Source organism: Accipiter gentilis, chromosome 1 (genome assembly GCF_929443795.1).
Source record: "Accipiter gentilis chromosome 1, bAccGen1.1, whole genome shotgun sequence".
Taxonomy (NCBI): Eukaryota; Metazoa; Chordata; class Aves; order Accipitriformes; family Accipitridae; genus Astur; species Astur gentilis.
The window spans coordinates 39,907,091-39,921,040 of record NC_064880.1 but is presented as its reverse complement, the minus strand read 5'-3'; the positions used below and the strand labels follow the sequence as shown (position 1 = coordinate 39,921,040).

At 40.0% G+C, this 13,950-nt stretch overlaps 1 protein-coding gene across 2 annotated transcripts in view; it reads left to right on the top strand.

Annotated features, from left to right (window-relative positions):
- Nucleotides 1-13,950, top strand: part of CNTNAP5 (contactin associated protein family member 5) — a 304,375-nt gene that overhangs the window by 166,853 nt on the left and 123,572 nt on the right. The gene's annotated exons all lie outside the window — the stretch shown is intronic.

Sequence of the window (13,950 nt, the reverse complement as noted above, 5' to 3'; positions counted from 1 at the left end):
TGTCCTTAGGTGACACATCCTGTGCAAGGAGAGGCATCCCCAATCTAGTCATACCAGAGCTGTGTCTGCTCTACAAGCCCTGTAAAGCAGTGCAGTATTCCCTTCTTCACCTCCTTCAAGACAAAGCTGTTCCTGCAAACTGTTCCCAATGCCTTGTGGAATAGGAAAGCAGAATCTGTAGGAGAAAGCCATTTTTCTTGTAGCAATGTGTGTGTAGGACTCTTGGCATTATCCCCACTGCCTGCCTGCTGTTAATCCAGCTAACTGTTTTTTGGTTTTGTTTTGGTTGGTTTTTTTTTTTACCTTTTGTTTGTAGTACGTATATTTGCTGTGGTTGTCCAGATACTCAAGATTGCTCAGTCTTTTCTGACAATGTTGCAAAGTGCGGTGCTTACACTGCTGCTGTTATGAAGTGTTAGAGGTCATAGCTGCCTGCAATGCGTTTATCCCTATTCCAATTAGAGGTAGAGAAAAAAATGAGACAATATGCTGCTAAGCCGTAGAGTTCTGCTCCACATTTAAAGGGAAGTGGATTTAATTTTATCCCTTGTTGTTGTTGCCTTTTCAGGATTTCTGCTTGGTTAGGAGTGCAGGTACACGTCAGGGGTTGTTTGCTTTACACTAAATAAGTCAGAAAATACAGTTTCTTACATCATGCTGGCATCTCCCCTCTATGGCATGGTACAGAGCAGAAAGTAACAAGGCAGAAATGTCTGGAAGTGAAGATGCCATGAAGTCCTTGAATTCAGAGACTTCTTGTTGGGGAGGGAGAGAGACATCGTTGAGTATGCAGTCTTTTGCAGCAGTACATGTTGATCATCTCCGACCAAAAGCCATCTGGCATAGGTCCAAACAGATAAATGACTCTCTTAGAATTTATTTGCAGTTCAGAGTGATATAGATTAAGTTCATGACTACAGGGAATGTACATCCCTCACTCTTGGTGTTTTGCACTGTAAGTGTTTTTTGGGAGAGGAGGCATCTTCTGGGGGTGAGATACTAAACCCAAAATCTTCCAAAGGAAATCCTGAGCAGTGAGAAAGTCTAATGAGAACAGAATAATTCTTTCCGTCTTTGGCCCTTAATCTGTAGGGAGGACGCCAGTGACAAGGGATGGGGAGGTGGCAAGCAGCATAAAAAATTAATTTGCTTCTCATAGATGAACAACAGGATGTCTCTTTCCTAATGGTGTCTTCACTTATGCATTCCCCTCCTCAGTATTTTGCAAAGTTTGCAAAGACTTCTTGAGCCTGTCAAACAGCCTCCTGGAAATGGGTTAGGGATGTGATTACAGAAGCTTCTCACTCAGCAGGGTAAGAAATCACAGCTGCATCTAGTGCAGCGGCCAGCTGGGCAGTGTAGCTGGCACAGAGCTGCTCTTTCAGTCTTTCTAACACTGATGAAAAGCATAAGTCTGCTGTTCCCAGGGATGCTAGTACTTCTATTCCCTGGCTATCATGTGCATATGGCAGAATGGAGGGTTGAGTCTTCTTGTGCCTTCTCAAACTGACAAAACCTAACCTGTTTCTTCAGGAGAGTGGTAACAAAAGTATTGGTTTCTCTAGTGCTGATAATGATTCTCTAAGCTGAGGTTTATTCAGTGCTGTGACAGGCCATAAACTCAGAGCAGTTGCTATTTTCTTCATGCAGTGTTTTCTCTTGTTGGCTTGGAAGGAAAACATGCTTGCTGCTATGCCCCTGATCTAAGCAGGACCCCTGAGCTATGGCATTGATACCAAAATACCAAGCCTTTAGGATCTACAGTCTTCGTTTTGAAATTTGGGGTAACTGGCAACTGTACAAATCTTGAAATACGAAACAGAGCTAGCGAGCAAAACAGGTGGGCAAATGTATCTGAGTGAGGAGCAGCAGGCCGATGGGCAAACCCTGTGAAGTAAACACTAGCCAGCGTTGCCATTTGGCGTTTAGTTGTCCTAGGTTCATTAGCAGTCATGCTTCTAAATTTCTATTCTCTCTAAACCTGTTCAGAGTCCAAACTGTTTCTTGAATGGCCCTGTTTATATGAAAAGACACAAAATAGGTCTAGAAAACATCCCCTGCAAAAAAGATTAAGGTCTGGTTCTTTAACAAGAAAAGATTGCTGAGGGGAGGCAGCATAATGGTGTTCAGGTGCTAAAACACTGCTGCAGTGCAGAAGGAAATAATCATCTTTTCTGACCAGGATGTATAGGAGAGCAGCCATGGCATAGACTGCCTGAGGAGACTGTCAAGTCTCTGTCGCTGGAAGGCTTTATGAATAGGTTAGATGAGTCTGTGAGAAATAACAAACATGGGTAAGGGTGATCCTGCCTTGGGGTGTGGGCATGGACTAAGTGATCTTCTGAGTTCCCTCCAGCTCTGTGCAATTCTGTTGCATTCGCTCAGGCTTCTCCTCCAGCTGGAACAGCTGTGTCTTGTGCTTGCTTTAGGGGTTCTGAAATGTCAACAATAATAACACTGCTTAAAACAACAACAACAACAACAACAAAACAACAAACCAATAACATGTCGGAAATATCTTCCAGGAATTCAGCTCAGGATTTCTCACACCTGTGAGAAAGCTCATTTGGTAGATGTATCTGTGAGACACTCTAAGGCAATGCTGTGGCAGGGAGTAGGGACCAGGTAGCCCATAGGTATGGTTTGGTGGCTTTTTTTTTTTTTTAACCCGAGATGTATATGTTAAGTTTGGAGTGTAAGGGAATGGGGGTGAAGGAGCAACACTTTCTACTCATTATTCACTTCCCTGATTTGCTTTTTGCTTCTGAAAATGCATGATTCATTTTTACAACTGCAGGACGAAGCTCTGTGTTTGGAGAATTTATTGCCCTGTTTTTTCTTGGGATTTCTTCTTTGCAGATTTCATGATGCCTAGAATGATAATTCAGCTCAGGCTGTTTATTTTTCTTTGACGAACAGTAACTTGATTCCCTTCTATTCGGCTCTCTATTTTCATGAGATCCTGTGACTTCTTGGAGTTGAGGTGTTTCTCCCTCTTTCAGATGTGGTCAAAATGAGAGTGAGAAATTTGTAAGCCGTTAGGAGGAGGCGGGGACTGGGGCACTGGATAACTATGGGGACATCTTCCCCTTAGTAAATCAAGCCAACAACTGTGTGTTGATCCTTTCACAACCTCTATTTCAATTGCTAGAAGATGAAACGAGAATCCAGTTGGATGTATACACTGACCTTGGCCCTGGCCTGACCAGCCCTTTCCAAGAAGTACGTCCTCTTTGGGCTGCTCGGAGGTGGTGCTGTGTGCAGCTCTGACTCTAAGAGTCTGTCATTCAGGCTTCATGGCTGTTTCTAAAACTGACACTCTGTTCTTTTGTGTGCCACAAACTGTTCTCTACAAGGAGAGATTAAATAGGCTAGGACTCTTCAGCCTGGAGAAGAGAGAGCTAGGCAGGGTTAAGCGATGAGGAGCAGCATGAAGGACGTGAATAATAAACAAGAATTTGCTGTTCCTCACAAATTCAGTTCTTACACAGCATCAAATTGGATGTTGTTAGATGCTGTAGAGGTCAAACATAAAGGAAAAAGCCAGTAAGGCGTACATGAATCCATAAGCCACACATTGCTGGAAGCTGGCAGAGTGTTCAGTGGGATGTTCTTAAACTTATTCCATCAGCATCTTTGCTGTGACACTGTCAGAGTAAGGAAATTGGAGGAGAGGCACTGTTGATCTGATGTGAAGTCTGGAGGGAGGTGGTAGTCTTAGGACTGGGAAACCCAAGTTCCTTACTGTTTTAGAAACATCCTTTTCATCGTGGGCAGCTTTTTGTACCTCTGTTGTTCAAAACCAAAATACATTTTGTCATATCTGTGCTAATCTCAAAATACATTGGAATCTGACTGCGAATTTTGCTAAGTACTAATACTTTCTGCACTGCGTTTTCTGTTCCTATGTGGCAGTGGAATGGTGGGGGTGTGGGTCGGTCTGTGTGTGGGCAAACAATGGAAGGCATAGCCTGGGAGAAATTCAGGCAGCCTCTCATTTAAAAATAAATGAAATGGGTAGGAAAACAAATATGCAGATGCTGAGAACTTGGCCACACTGTTGAGAAGCTCTGGGATTTCCCATTCAGCAGTTGGCTGGAGTGCCAGATTTTGGGACTGGAAATACTAGCTTCAGTCCTGAAGCCGAGTTGGTTGTTTGCTGTGGTTGGCATCCTGTTCAGAGAATAGATGCAGGAATGTGGGCTCAAGAGACATTGCAGCTCAAGAGTTGCCATGGATATTAGGAAAATGTGCCAGAAAATCATTAAACCTCGGTCCAGAAACACTGTGGATTTCCAGCCCTTCATCATATGGCACAGATGCTCCCTTTGGGCTGAGCAAGGCCGTCTGCTCTTACAGCAGATGGACCCCTTGGAATACAGCAGCAAGGGCTGCGGTGTTGCCTGCAGCCTGTAGGCATGGGTTGATTAATCTCATCCGCTTCTTACATGCAGTGGGACAAACTGCTTTGCAAAGTTAGTCACAGAGAAGAAAGTTCTATTTCCAGTTCTTGCACTCTGTGAGTACACAAAGAGGTAAGATCTGGTGTGGTTTCACCTACCAGCTGCTCCAAACTCTGTAAAGAGAAGTGCTTAAGGGGCATTGCAGTTGAGATAGCTTGTGCCAAACAGCTGTCGTAAGGGGAAAATTGGCCTTGTTTTCCTCTGACTTGACAACTGTCATGGAAATAGTCTCATTTGCCCCTGAAGATGGTGCTAGACAAATAGTTGCTTCTACCAGGCTTTTGAGGCACATCCTTAGCTGTGTCACAACCTCTTGAGACACATCCTTAACGGTGACATTGGTTACATGAATGTTTTTGCACTCCTCAACCCCCATCAAAAAGGATGCGTATTTAAGTTGGCCAGTGACAGAGAAAACTCTGTTAAGAAGCCTGAAACTTTGTACGATTCTGCTATTCCTTCCAGGGCTGAAATAGCTTGAAACCATTGACTTTTTGGTAGGAAAGTTTAACAGGACAGAGGTAGGGCTAAGGCAGATACAGAAGCATGGTGTTGTACCCCCATTGTTATATTGTCCTAAGTTCTATACAGCATTTGCACTTCAGTATATGAGACTAGGTAGTCTTGGGATTAAGAAGGCCATTTTTTGCTGAACCTGTCATTATTCATAAATGAACTATGAGGGTAGTCAGAGCCTGCTTTCCTTTAGGCTCAGATTCGCGTGAACGCATAGATAAATGCATGCATTGCTCTCCCTGTCTACAACTGCTAGGGTACTTTAATCTGATTGCTGCATTTCGTGTTGATTTTGCGCTGATGAAGCTTTGACTGGGTTGTCCTATTTTTACTTGGCTGGCACCCTGCCCTCACTATAGCAAATACTGACAGTACTTGTCAAGGACAACGCTGGGAACTTCAGTTCCCTTAAGTGACCTGGGGGAGGGGGGAAGGAAAAGAAAAAAAAAAGATTCACGTTGAATCTACCTTGGCAGATGGATGGATGGCGCATCTTGCAGGACATCCTGGGAATTCCAGAGATCTGCAATGAGGAATGCAAATCTGACCTCAGATATTTTCTTATAAATCCTGGCCATGTTTCATCTCTGTGGCATCAATGGGCAGACACAAGCACACACTGATATTGCCGTCCTTATTAAACCAAGATTCATCTGCATATTCCAATTCTCCTAGCAAATACAAACGGAGAGAACAGCATGTGGTATACATAATAATCACTGCAATGGGATTGGCATTAACAGCTTACCTCATTAGAGAGAAGCATACTGAGTTGATACATGAGTTTGCTTCCCTGTACTACTGAAGTTACAAAGCACAAATAGTGTCCTTAGTCCCAATCATTCTATCCCTACCCATGTTTTGTCTGTGAAAATTCTTCATAACATTTTCTAAATAAATTAGCTTAAAGTGTTCTTTTTTCTTGCTAAATAGAGCTGACCTTTTAAATCCTGCTTTATGCCTATTTCCTTTGTAGATTCCATTAGATTTTACTATCAATTTTTACTTGTAAGAAATAATAATAATTTTTGACTTTTCATCCTTTTCTTTTAGTACTGAACTTAACATTGCTTCCTGTGTTGTACTGTCAAAATGGGCCTTTGGGAAATTAATTACTATTGCAGGTGAAGGGTGTTAGGATAAATCTGATGAAAGCACAGTCTCTTTTTGCATTTCCCAAATCTCCTCTAAGATTTAATGTATGCCCTGCAGCAGAAGCCAAACTTTATATGATTCCCGCCCCCCTTCCCTGAAGTTGGCCATGCAAACGAGAAAATATCCTGGCTAATTATGCCCACTGAGTTTTAATTTTATTTATTACAGTCCCAGGCTGGGATTGAAAAAGCAAATACTTGATATTGTATTCACCCCCCATAAATACCTGCAGAGCATTGCAGAAAGAATAAAAAAAAAAAACCACGCAACACTGAACTACCCACAATTTGGCACACATTCTTTTCATTCTCTCTAGTATTCCTATTTTCAGTATTTAGTGTCTTCTCTGCAGAAATGACAATTATTTTGTATTTCAGATTATTTCCTCTTTGCAGGAAATCCTCTTATGTTTTCCCTTCTTGGTTTTATAGCAATGAATCGGAAGTTTTTAGATCACACTCCTTGATTTTGGATGGTGATCAAAGCAGGGATGAGTTGAAGACATAAGAGGGGAAGTCATCTGTCCTTTTTTAAAACATTTTTTATTTTGGGTAAATCCCAAAGTAGATTTGAATATTGCCCACCTATATCTCCATGATCAGCCAAAACAAAGCATTTAAACTGCATACCTTGAGATGCTGTAATACCTGGATCTTTTTCTAGAATTGTTCCATCAAATGTACGTACAAGAGAGGCTGTCCTGCCTAGTTATAAGGATCTGATAGTCCAGGTTTATAGTTCTTCTGATCTGTTGTGTCACCTTAAAAAGATCACTTCAGTCCTGTGAGTGACTATTTTTCCCCTCACCTTTTGTCTCTCTTGCCTGTTTCAAATGTAGGCTCCAGTGGATGTGTTTACAAGTAGCACAGGGCACACTGAAGCTTCATGTCTCCTTTCAGTTTCTATTTTTATTAAGGAAATTTCTATTTCCTTAATTTCTATTAAGGAAATTGTGGACAGGTTTTCAAATACTTTCCCTTTCTCATGCTTGTGTTGGTACTTTGTAAAACCCTGACAATTTGCTTTGTGTTTGTGCAGCAACAATTACAATATTGTTAGAAATGCCTCTTTTTTCATCAAATTGTCCTTACAGAATTTATCTTTTTCCTCTTTCTCAGTACTAAAACTAAAGCAAAACACTGGAAATAATGATGCGGAAACGGATGGGGGGAAATGTCTTGAATCCAAACTATATTAAATGGTGGGGAAGGAAAAGGTGAGAAAGTTATCTTAATGACTTAATCCCTTGTAAAGATCAATAAACAGTGGAATAAATAGTATTAGAAATAGAAGAATATGTGACATTCTGTGAGAGTTGAAGGTCCTTCCCAAAAGTACGCATCTACATCACAAATTAGGAGTGCTAACCAATGTAATTAAACCACTGCAGTTAGCTCGTTTCAGAGTTCGAGTCTTGGAAATCCCCTCAATACCACCCAGGTTTTAGGGTGGAAGGGCAGGATGCAGAAAAACTGAGCAAAATTTAAAAACTCCAAATACACAAACACCCAAAACCTGGGGGTTGGAATTAAAGTCCCTGCAGTTCTGAAGACCCATGGCCCCATCACCTCGTATCTATTCTAATGTTTAAACTTAGCTGGATAATGCAAGTAACGACAGAGCTTCTCCCTCTGATAGCTAAAGGGCTGACTGACAATGAAGTGTAATAAAACCATGTAGAAAAATTCCCTGCTCTTGGACTGGTATATGAGCCTTGTGCTGTCAGATGAGCTCGGTCTGTGGTAGTTTTAAAACAACAATATGTTTGTACAAAGCAAAGTCTCTGTAAAAATAGGCAGTCACAATAGAAAATGCAACCTCTGAAGAAGGCAAAGTTTTCTGTCCTTTGTGTTTCTTTATGTGAATGAAAGGCAATGCTCATATTATTTGGACAGTGCCATGAGCTGGTTTTGCCTGCCCTGCCTTAATTTGAAGGCTTTTTGTTTTCCCTGACTTTGTTTCATACATGCAAGACCAGCTGCAGAAAACAATGATTCAAGCCTGAATCGTGCCCACAAAATGCGCACTGATCTGTAGAAATACTGTGTTTCAGAGCAAAATAAAGACAGATTTTTCAGCTTAATCTGCCACGCTCACATCACCACATCTGAACTGGAGACAGGTCATGTTTTAATTTAGTCATCTTGTTTTCCAGATAAGTTTGTTCATTTATTTATTTTCACATGAAACAAGAAAACAGTGCTGAATTCAAATCTCGTTTATATGATGCCATTGCAGAGTAACAAAGAGCAGTGCTGATCTCGCCCTTTAAAATGTGTTTAGTAAATGCTGTAAGGGGTAACTACAGAACTGGTTTGAGCAGCGTGAGTTCCTTCCTATAACTGCAATGACTTGTACCTGTGGAAAGATGCTGGAGTTGGAGATAGTTAGCTTTTGTCTTTGATACAGAGTGGAGGGACTTCCCACTAGTGCAGGAGAGGGGATTTGCCCTGAATGAGACTCCTGTGGAAAAAGAAGGCAGTTTGAAGGTTGGCAGGGGGCTGCTTAAGGGGCTTGTGGAATCCCACTTGAGTGTGGAATTGAGTTTCTGGGGGATACCTGAAGAGAGTTCACCCCCACTGCTATTCCTTTAGAGTAAAAATTCATGGGATGTACAACCCCATGGTAAATTAAAGGCCAACTATGTATGTACGATATAATATCCTGTCCTTGTTTGTTTGTTTGATTTTTGCAGATGGCTTTTCTGCTTTTGCTTTGTAAAATGATGAATTCTAAATGGAACAGCTGTCTGTACAGGATGGTTTATTTGTTTCCCTTTTTTCATTTTCAGATTTATTTATATAAAATCCTTTCTGCTTATGCCAAGCCAAACTGTCAGCACATTTACCTCCATTAAAAATGTAGGTGTTCTAACAACAAAGCAGTCAAACCTTAAAAAAATGCCTTTTATCTAAGGCATAGATAATAGGCTCTTTTCCCTTTACTCGTGCCAATCCCAGCACAATCTCCTCCCACAGTTCTGTCCCAGCCATGTGCCTGAGGGCAGTTGGTATCAATGTTCAGATCTTCTAAATGTTGTTCTCTCAGTGGTGTGCAAGTGCAAGAATCTGAGAACCAAGGTGACCAGCAACAGAAATAATAATATATTTTAAAACTTCAGCCATCAAGTTTCACAAACCTCAGAAAGAAGAAAAACCTACCTTTATGACAAATTATTAAAATGACAAAAATGCCTTTTTGGGTTTTTTGTTGTTGTTGTTGTTGGTTTTGGTTTTGGGGTTTTTTTAACATCTATTCAGTGTGATAGAGTAAATGCTTTCCAGCATGGAAAAGAAAAATTGTCTTTGTTCACATTACTTTTGTTTTGTTTGTACTCCATGACTTCTTAAATTCAGGGAAGAAAATGTAGATGACTTAGAAAAGAAAAAAACCTGAAGTATTCTACAATACTTTTTTAAAAGTTGTTGTTCAGTTTTTCTAAAGTTGCAAGAGGAGGGAGAAGTTGGGAGTTGTGATGAGGAGGGGATGTGTGCTGAGGAAAACCAAAGATCTGGAGAGTGTTAAGTCTTTTGCAGCCTGTCTTAATATTGTTTTTCCTCAGTCTTTCTCCTTCCCTCCCTCTGGTTCTGGTAGCTCTCTTTTCTCCCTTCAGTTAAGGAAACCTAGCCCACTATTTTGCCACAAACAGACATCCAGGGGAAAATAAGAGTGGGGTGTGCTCCTGTGGTTCGTTCTTTTCTAATGCTCTTGGATCTTCATTTATTTTCCCCTTGGTAAATCCCTGAAGTTCTTGCATGTTGTCCCTGTAGTAACATTAGTGGATTTCTCTTCAAAATGCTTGTCTGGTCTCCCCTTGAACCCATTTCTTGTATCCAGAATAACCTTTGGCAAGGAATATCACAGATTTATGGCTCAGCAGAGCAGGACCAAAATCCATGCTGTTGCAATTGGCCTCAATCTATCGAGATTAGTGAAAAGACACCATTTTACCGAAGCAAAGTACAGGCCATTACAGTAACACCATGAGTTTGTTGTACGTGCACGCCAACTATATGAAGTTATCCCTATTAATGCTATATTTTGTTAATTATACATGAAATAGCTGCAGCCCATAAATAGGAAAACATGCTGAAATAAAATGAATTTGAGATAATATTTAGGCAAATGCTTTCTTAATTGAAAAACTTCTAAATTTCATGTGTTTTCTTGTTATGGCATTGTTGAGTTTTAGAAACTTAGTGGTTGTCTCAAAATGATGTGTATCGATAGTCTTAATATTGAGGATGTGTACTCTTTTTTTCTTTCTCTCTCTGATAGTTCTCTTATTTTCCCCTCTTTATTTAAGAAGAATATTGTGGTGCAGGCAGCATGTGTTGTGCTGACTATAAAAAGATCCAGGAGGTGCTTATTGAATGTGCTGGGTTTATTTCCAGTCAAGTGTAACATCAAATGCGTAGAACTCCTTCAGCCTTCCCACCCAAGTAATTTTGTCATTGTTATTTCTTCATCATTCCTATCAAAGGGCCAAATTTTGCCCTGTCATTTCTATGCAGTTTGTCCTTTGAATTCAAAGGAAGCACACATACAGTTTTGGAGGTGAATGTTTCAATCTAAGCGCAGTGAATGCTTTTGTGCAGGCCCTGCATATTGCTTAGATGGCTAAGGTGTGTGTTTTCCAGCTTGGCCGGGGGAGGGAAAATTTTATTTGCTTCATTTATTTTTTTTATAAGATACATTCAAAATGATATATTCTATGAATTAATCTGAAATCTGGAAGATCAGAGTCCCTGGTCTGTCACAAACTGTATTAGGCAAATCATTAAATTTCAAAGTGTCCCATTTATGATACTCACAAAAATTGAGTTGATCTGTTTGTTCATTTCAATTGCAAATAGGTCAGGGGCTGACTGCTGCAAACTTTTGTCTATGAAACATTCTGTGATACCACTGCATTTTTTGCTAAAATTGCTTGATAATACTAAAATGCAAATATTAATTTATATTTTAAATTGTATGTCATTAAATCCTTCAACATGAGGATCCAGGACGGTTAGTAAATGGAACAACCTGTGATTTATCCATGCCTTGATTAATTTTAATCATAGCTATTTCTTAATTTTGAGTTCTCTGACAATTAGAATAAATTGTGCTTCTAATGAAGACACAACTGCTCAGCTAGAATGGGATTATGGTAATTATTAGACTTGCAAAGAAATTTGTTTCATAAGCTCTTAGAAGGGTTAGTTATCTGACCAAAACCAAGATCAATGCGGTTGGTGCTAATTAAAGAAAATAGACTAAGGAAGAAAAAAGGTTTAATTCTGAATTTATGAATATCATTAAAAGCTTACATGGCTAGTTTGACTTGCGTTTTGTGCATAGTTGGGGGAAGAAGAAGTGTCTGCATTTGTAAGACAAGTAGAAATGAGAAGTGACCTTCAACTTTGTAAAGCCTTTACAAGGAAACTGTTTTAAGGGAATAAATGTGGCTAAGCCTCTGACACAGGCCTTTGGCAAACCACAAATGACTAGTAATTAACTCTACTGCATTGGGTTAATTAATAAAAGGTAGCTTAAAATAGGCAGAAAGCATATTTGTCCATTACACTGATGATGTAAATTATGATAATAACGCAGTACTGTTCTTTTTACCTCTCCAAAGAGCTTTATTAACATTGAATGTTTCTTGTCGCCAGCAACCCTGTGATGTGAATATAACTACGGCTGCTTTACAGGTGACATAAATGAATGTTTATCACGAAATAGCAGGTAGAAGTACAGGTAATATGCTGAGGGCAAGGGCAGGCATGACTAAAGCACAAATATGAGCAAATCTGCTCTTAGAGGCCAAATTCATATACATCACCATAGAGCTGTTGAACCCCTGTGCTTCTCCCCCAGCCTCTGGGATGAAGCTGCTGGGGAGCTGCTGGTTCAAGGGAGCTGGCACGGTCCTGCAGAGCGTAGCTGGGTGCAGATCATGCACCAGCCAGTCCTGTCTGTGCCATCCTGTAGGCTGCTCTTGCTTTCTTTAGCATCGACCCAAAGCCTCTAAATCTCTCTTCACCATTGCCAAGAGTAGATGTCATGGCAGAGGGGCTGGCTGGGCTGTCACTGTACCAGCAGGGTGTCAGGCTCTGTTAGATGATTTCCCAGCATACCATTAAAAGCCAAAATCTCATCCCTTCTTAGAGTTCCTGCCTTGTAAGGATGGGGCAAAACCAACAGTTTTGGCTGTCTGCTTTGTATCTTTCTTGGTTTAGAAACAAGGTGTTCTCCACAGCGCTGAAAAAAGCTCCCTAATGAGCTGGAAAACCAGGCACATGTTTCCCATTCTCTTTCCTCATTTTGTATTTGAGCCCAATGATTAATAGAAACCATAACAACGATTTTTACAAGACCAATATATCTTACAATTGTTTTAACAGATGTTACAGAGAGTTATAAATATCATACTGTCTTACTGAATTCCTTATGTCTCTAATATTTGAATAATAAATAATGACTATAGTAATTGAGTAAGCATTAATAAAAAATAATTATTCTTTCATATTAATATTTTATATGATCTTTATAATTTTATGTACAATGATATAAATAGTGATCGAGTAAACCTGAGTTCTAGAACAAATGTCAGACTCACACTTTTACAGACAAGTATATATATGTATGCATGTATTTCCATACAGCATACTGAGGATGAGAGGTTGGTCTGATAGGCCTTTATGCACATACACAGGTTTCTTTGCGTTGTTGATGTTCGGCAGCTCTAAACAGCCTTGGACTCAAGTAAGTTTGTTAATGCCTGGCCAGTAGGGCTCAGGAGACTGGTGAAGACTACAACCATTAGAAACATACAGGTTTTCTGCTTACACACTTGAAAATAATTTTAATTGTAAGGGTTCTAGAAGAAACAGACTGAAAGCCACAGTTTAAGGCAATATGCACACTTGAATGAAAAAAACATTTACAAAAGGATGAGATGAACTACAATAAAATCATGTCTTCAGCTAGTACAAATCTAGGTAGCCTCAGTGACTTCACCACTAACAGCACTGAAAGATCTGGGCCATAAAAGGGGTTTTGAAGCTCAATTTACAGCAAAGCAAACCCTGGTGGAGTGCTGGTGTGTATGAGATAAATTGATTGCCTGGTTTCTATCCACCCACCCATCACAATTGAATCAGTGGTATAAACAAGTTACTCATTTTTCAAAAGTCAAACGTACAGTGTAAAAGAGAATATCTAATATACAGTAAGGAGAGAAAAGAAAAGGAAAGAAAAGGCAAACAGTGAACAATGTCTGATTCCATTTAGGCTGGTGTAACTCCATTGCACTGCTTGTGTTTACACCAGCGTAGTTCAGATCAGCATTCACTTCTTGTCCTGGAGATTGAATTTATCTCCCACAGCTTTTATTTGTGTTCACTTCCCAAGATGCATGCTGTTGTGCTTCTTTCTTCTTTTAATAATTTTCTTCACAATAATACTTTAGAGGCATACCAACTAAAATGAGGGAAAGAAGTGAGAGTACAGAACTCATAATTGAAGCATTTTTTTCCTCTCACTTCTGAGATTTTCATGCTGTTTGTGTTACCACAAGTGTAACTCAGCCTAATTTTGATAACAACGATGTCTGTTTAATCAGAGTACAGGGGATTCTCCTTTGAAACAAGCTTTCAATAGCATTTTCACCTGTTACTCATCCTTCTTTGTGCTCAGAAAGTTTGTGAAACTGTAATTGCTAGTAAGTGGAGACAAGTGGAATGTTTTTACTGAGAGTGATCTTTACTGACTTGCTGGATACAGCAAATGTTGTTGTCTTCAGTGCTTGTATTTGAAGTCAATCACAGAT